We start from the raw sequence: 6426 nt of genomic DNA, 5'->3' as shown, positions 1-6426 counted from the left end.
TCTCCTCCTCATCAAGCTGTAATTCAAACTCCTCACAATCCAGATCAAGATAAACGTCTCAATGTCTTGGAAAGGGGTTTAGAAACCATAATTAAGGCCTCTACTCAAACCACGAATATGTTGACTCAAACATCTAGCACGTTGAATTCCTTCATGCAATCAACCGGACAAATGCTCAACTCCAACACTCAAGCTATAGCTAGATTAGAATCCCAACTTGGTCAACTAGCTAGTGCCGTGAGTGAAAGAGAGAAAGGAAAATTTCCGAGTCAACCCGTGGTCAACCCTAATAACACAGGATGCAGTTCATCCTATGAAGCTCAAGTGAATGCAATCCATTCACTTCGGTCAGGTAGACAGGTCGATAATCAAGTGAGAACTCCGCCAAGTCAAACTCTTGATCCTGTACAAATTCCTTCTCCTTCTCCTTCTGATGAATCTATTCAACAATCACTCCCCTCAGATGACCAAGAACCTGAACCCGAACCTGAGCCTGCTTTTGATAGATTTAGACCGGTTGCTCCCTTTCCAGATAGACTCAGGTCTAGGAAACACTCTCCTCAGGAGGAGAAAATCCTAGAGACATTCAAGCAGGTTAAGGTCAACATTCCTCTCTTAGATGTAATTGAACAAATTCCATCTTATGCTAAATTTTTAAAAGAATTGTGCACTAAGAAGAGGAGAATAAATGTCCCAAAGAAAGTCTTTTTAGCCGCCAATATCAGTGAAATGCTGTCAAATCCCATACCTTTGAAACGTAAAGATCCAGGTTCCCCCATCATTTCATGTATCATTGGTAATACTCACATTGATAAGGCGCTTTTAGACTTAGGGGCCAGTGTCAATTTGCTTCCATATTCAGTCTATCAGCAATTGGGTCTAGGTGTACTGAACCCAACCAAATGCACCTTACAGTTGGCTGATAGATCTGTCAAGGTCCCTATGGGTGAGTTAGAGGATGTTCTGATTAAGGTTGGAGATTTTATTTTTCCAGTAGATTTTGTAGTCTTGGAAACACAGCCTGTTTCCAATCCCAAAGGACAGACACCTGTCATCTTAGGACGACCGTTCTTAGCCACTTCTAATGCTCTCATCAACTGTAGAACTGGTCAAATGAAGCTGTCCTTTGGGAATTTGACTGCTGATCTCAACATTTTTAATCCAGGGGACCAACCAAATAATCAGCCTCTAGAAATAAACTACATTCAGGAAAGATCAGAAGAAGAAGAAGAAGAAGAAGAGTGTGATTTAAGTTTTGAGGAAATTTTTGATGAAGAGTTAGAGTTTTTAGAAGAAGCAGATCAGGTCCTTGAGAATAATAAAACTGTGTTAAACATTTGCTGCTTTGAATTAAATTTTGAAGAACTCTTTCTTGATGAACTTAGATTCTTGGAGAATAATCAACAACCAAATTTTCAGAACTTCACAGAAGAATTGGTTGTTAGAAAACAAAACTTCACAGTACAAGAGTCTAAGTTCATTAAGAAATACAAAATGCATGACACCAATAATACCTACCTTACCTTGTTGCAAGAATTATTGAACACCCCGAAATGCTTAAAAATTCACATTATTGATTATATCATTCTGAATTTGTTTAAAATCCGGGGAAGAATTTTCAACAGTAAGGTAGGATTCAATGTAGAACAGGAACTCTTCATGTTGAATATTTCATTCTACATTGTTTATTTTGTTTATTTCAGAATAATAAAAAGAATTTATTCTTCTCTCATTTGAGAGTTTCTTGTTCAGTTGCTTAAAAGAAAAAGAAAAAAAAAGAGAAAAAAAAGAAAAAAAAAGAAGGGAATTAGTTATTTTTTCTCTTTATTTTACATTTTTAGCTACATTTTTTTTTCCTTTTTCTTTTTTAAAAAAAATTATAAAAATATCGTCACTTGCCAAATTGATGGAGTTATGTAATAATTGATTTATTTGATAAATTTGAAAATTTCTAATCCCTAGTTGGTTATTTACTTAAGATCACCTTTTATGATAACTCTAAATAAATTTCTTAAGAAATGATTTTCAAAGTAGTATACTTTACTTAAGCCTTAACTTGGACTTTTATTTAAAATAATGAAATTTTTGCATGCTTAACTTAGAGTTGAAAATAATTTTTTTTCAAAGTGTCTTGATTTACATATTTTCAAAATATATATACATATACAAAAAAAAATTGCAAAAGAAGAGTGCGAAAAATGGGCACCAAAAAGAAAAAAAAAACTCTTTAATTCAAGGTGATTCTATCTTATAAAGCCTAAGCTGACCGAGTAATTAAGCCCAAGGAGTATTTCCATACTTAATGACCTAAGCCCATTTGGGTTGGGATCCATTGGCCCAAAACTCGTTAAATGGTCACTTAGAAAGCCCGTTAAAGTAGAAAAAATCACCAAGAAATAAAGAGTTAAAAAAAACTAATAAATGTTTTATAGTTGTATATATGGTCTTGGAAAATATTTTAAATCAAGCAACTTGAAAATTATTTAAAACAAAGAGTTAGCATGTTCTTTTCAAAACTTTTAAATTAAATTTCTAAGTTTGGCTTGGTTTTGTATTGCTACAATGAGAAGATTTTCTTAAAAATATACCTTAGAGTTATATATAAAAATGTTTTCTTGAGTGATAACTGGCTCCAATTAGATTATCTAAAAGTTATCAAGTGAATTTAGTTATTCACTGACTTATTTAACTTGGCAATTTGACCGAATTTTGTGGGTATATTCACTGCAAACCCTCACGAGACTACAACTCGTCCACTAGGGTAACCTAGGGGTTTAAAGGCTTGTTGTATGCGCTAAATACAACCGCGATTCCTGCGAAAGTGAGTTAGGATTTTTCTTTTTATTTTCTTTGCTAGAGGACTAGCAAAAGTTTAGGTGTGGGGGTATTTGATAATCATATTTTATTATAATTTTATACCCTCATTATCTATTTTATATGAATAAATATACCACTAATAATTGTTTTTATCTTTTAATTGCAGATTAATGAAGAATAAATCTCAACTTCCCATCTCTCAACAAAAACCTATTGATTAAATGAAGAAATGATTCAAGAAGCCAAAGTGAAATTTTCGAATTTAGCAAAAAGATTACACAAGGGAAACAAGACCGGATGCAAACAAGATTGGATTTTTATGCAAAGTTGGAATGATTGGTTTTTTTTTTGCAAAGATGACCGGATGCTTTGTATGGGCCAATTATCATTGCTGCAGCATTTTTATTTTCAAAATCAAATGGGCCAAGATGCTTGAATGGGCCGGTTGCTTCTTTGTATCACAAAAAAAAGAAAAGAAAAGAAATCAAATGGAAACCAAGGCTACAAAGTTCCAATGGGCCGGACTTGCTCAATCAAATGAAATTAGGGAAAATCAAACAAATGACATGGACTTGGGCTGCACATTTGAAAATCAAATGGAAAATGAAATGGACCGGATGTGATTTAATTTGGAAAATCAAATGAATTTTGGGCTAGAAAAGAACAAAAAGCAAATTCAATGGTGGAGATTGTTGCTTGGGGCTCAAGACAAATCCAATGGCTCATATTCATTGAAGATTACTATAAATAGGGGTAGAGAGTGAGGGGTTAGAGGTGTGAAAATTTTTGTAACTCCTTTTGGAGAGGAGGGCTACTCTTAATTGAGAAGGCCTTCCAAAATTGTAACTTTTTGTTGCAATTAATAATAATAATTTTTTCACCACTTTAAATTTTTCTCTTCTTCTCTTTGTTGGATGATGAAGATGAAGATGAAGATGGAGAATTATTTGAAGGTTTGCATTTCTTTTCTTTTTCTCTTTTATTGCTTATTATGTAGATTTATTTTTATGTTTGTAGTTTAGATTTTATTTTCTTGTTAAATAGCCAAGAGGCTAGAACCCTCTTGCTTTAGATTTATTTTATGCTTATAGAGTAGATTTATTTTCACGCATTTAATTCTTGCAATTTTATTTTGTAGTTTAGATTTTGCAATTTATTTTGTAGTTAGATTTTAATTTCTTACACTATTCACCTTGAGGCTAGAACCCTCTTGGGTTTAGTTTTTCTTTTTGTTTATTTTTATTTTGTTTGATTCGCCTTTAGGCTAGAACCCTCTAGGGAATCATCCTTTTCTAAGAAGTGGGTTCAATTTTAGATTATCCATATCTATAATTGAATCCACCATCTTTAATTTCTTGTATTTTCTTTTATTCTAGAATTTTGTTTTTCATTCTTGATTTTTTTTTATTCATTTCTCCTTCTCACCTTTTTGATCATACTCAAATCTACTCTCACTTACACTTTGCACCTATTCACACACCATTTTCATTCTCTCAATCTCTTCACAATCACATTCACTTATCACTCTTATTTGTCACGCACACGGAATAAGAACCGATTTTATATTTTCTCCTACAAAACACCTTCCTCGTGGGATCGATATCTTAAATACTATAACTTGACACGGTTGTGCACTTGCAACCTTTTTGGTACATGTTTATGCCGCATCACTTAGATAGTGAATAATGGGTCCCGGCTTGAGGATATATGTCTCAAAAGAATTGGCCTAGACGTAGTCGGGTGTCTGATTCATCTTGTCACTCTGGGCCCCATCCTTATTGGCCCAATGCCTTCCAGAAAATCTTGTTTCTGTAGCTTCTAAAATCATCGAAGCTTTTTATTCTTAGATTGCATTCTTCCTAGATTACAGATATCCTTCTCATTTCATTTAATCCAGAGGTCTTGAAGAATATGAAAAAAGCATGATGATTTTTATACAGTTGAAATCTAATAATTGGAACACCTGATTTTTTAAGTCAATAGTTTGTTTCTAAGCTTAGGCGGGCCAAAGAGAGAAGGCTATATCTTGAGCAAAAAACAAATCTAAGCTTGGGCCTGGGCCATAAAAGATTGTCTGAGGATTGCAATTGTGGGTGCCCAAGAACACCTCCATCAAAAGAAGGGTAAATTACACTTAAACACCCAAAGTTTTCCCAAATCGTACCAGAATATCCAAAGTTTAAAACCCCGCACTTAAATACCAAATTGCATTTAAATACCCAGTGCAATGCAAACATGAGAATTTCGCCCCAAAAATTCTCATATGACACTTGCATACTATTTTTAGAACATTTTAACACTTATTTTTTTTTTGTTAAATCTATTGTTAAACTGTTCAAAATCCTATTTTAAGGTAGAGTTAGAGTAGGTTTAAAGTAGGATGTGAGCCAATTTAACAATAGATTTATAAAGCTAAGGGTTAACATGTTCTAAAAATAGAAGTTGAATGCACCAACTACTCAAATCACAGGGATGACTGGATACTTAGTCCACGGTTCCTTGTACTCATCAAACCCTGAGAGGATCACGTTTGGATTTATCTGTGGACATAATCTCACATTGGAAATGATTGAAAAAACTAAAGAGACTTAAATAGAAATTTGGAACCAATTCCTAACTACTTAAGCTTTTATCTTAGTTTGGTTTCAATCCGATTGATCAACGATATCTTATCTTAACTCAATCAAGCAAAAGCAGCATCCTCACAGGAATACAATACCATAATTAATCGTTAAATAGAGAAGGAAAGATAATAGAGAAGTTATCAGACTTATTACATACACACAGGTACACAATACCATAGTTACTCGTTAAATAGAGAAGTTAACATACATATTACACACACACAGAATGAAGGAATGAATATAAAAAGGAAGCAAACACGTACATGACACTGACACAGGAAATATTCAAGCATAAGGAGTTATCCAATGACTATGAAACGCTTTCATCCCTTTATTACTTTTTCAAAGTTCCTTCTTCCTTCTTAGGTTCATCGACAGCAAGAAGATTGTTTCCAGCTGCAGCATTTTTGCATCCAATTTCTGTCTCAGACTTCTTGCTAATCCCAGCTGCATGCACATCAATCACATTTATTATAGGAGGTACAAAAGTATTCTCTTTAATATTGCTTTCTCCACCACCACCTCCTCCACCACCACCTCCTCCACCACCACCACCACCATCATCAGTGTCACTGTTGCTAGATTGTCCTTTCCAGCACACTATGCACTGAAAAAAGAATATCAACAGAAGAAATGATATCAGTTTGTTAACTGCAAATAGACCTCTTGTACTAGCTCCAGATTGAACTTATACTCCCTGTTGTTCTACTGTTGCAGATAGACCCTTTTTTTAAAAGCAGAGTAAGAGAAATTTGTTTTGGTGATCAATAGATCCCTGAGAATAAAAAAGTCAAAAAAAATTCACTCGGTTCTATCTTCAACAATAGAACTATAGGGGTAGTAAGTTCAATCTAGTGTAAGGGGTCTATCCACAATTAACCCTTTTTCTCTTGATACAATATCTTAGGTTTTTGGATAAAGTTGTTTACGATATGATGCCAAAATATCAAATTTTTTTGTTTAATTATATATATATATATATATA

This window comes from Asparagus officinalis, chromosome 2 (assembly GCF_001876935.1).
Source record: "Asparagus officinalis chromosome 2, Aspof.V1, whole genome shotgun sequence".
Classification (NCBI taxonomy): domain Eukaryota; kingdom Viridiplantae; phylum Streptophyta; class Magnoliopsida; order Asparagales; family Asparagaceae; genus Asparagus; species Asparagus officinalis.
Note: the sequence above shows the minus strand (reverse complement) of the source record.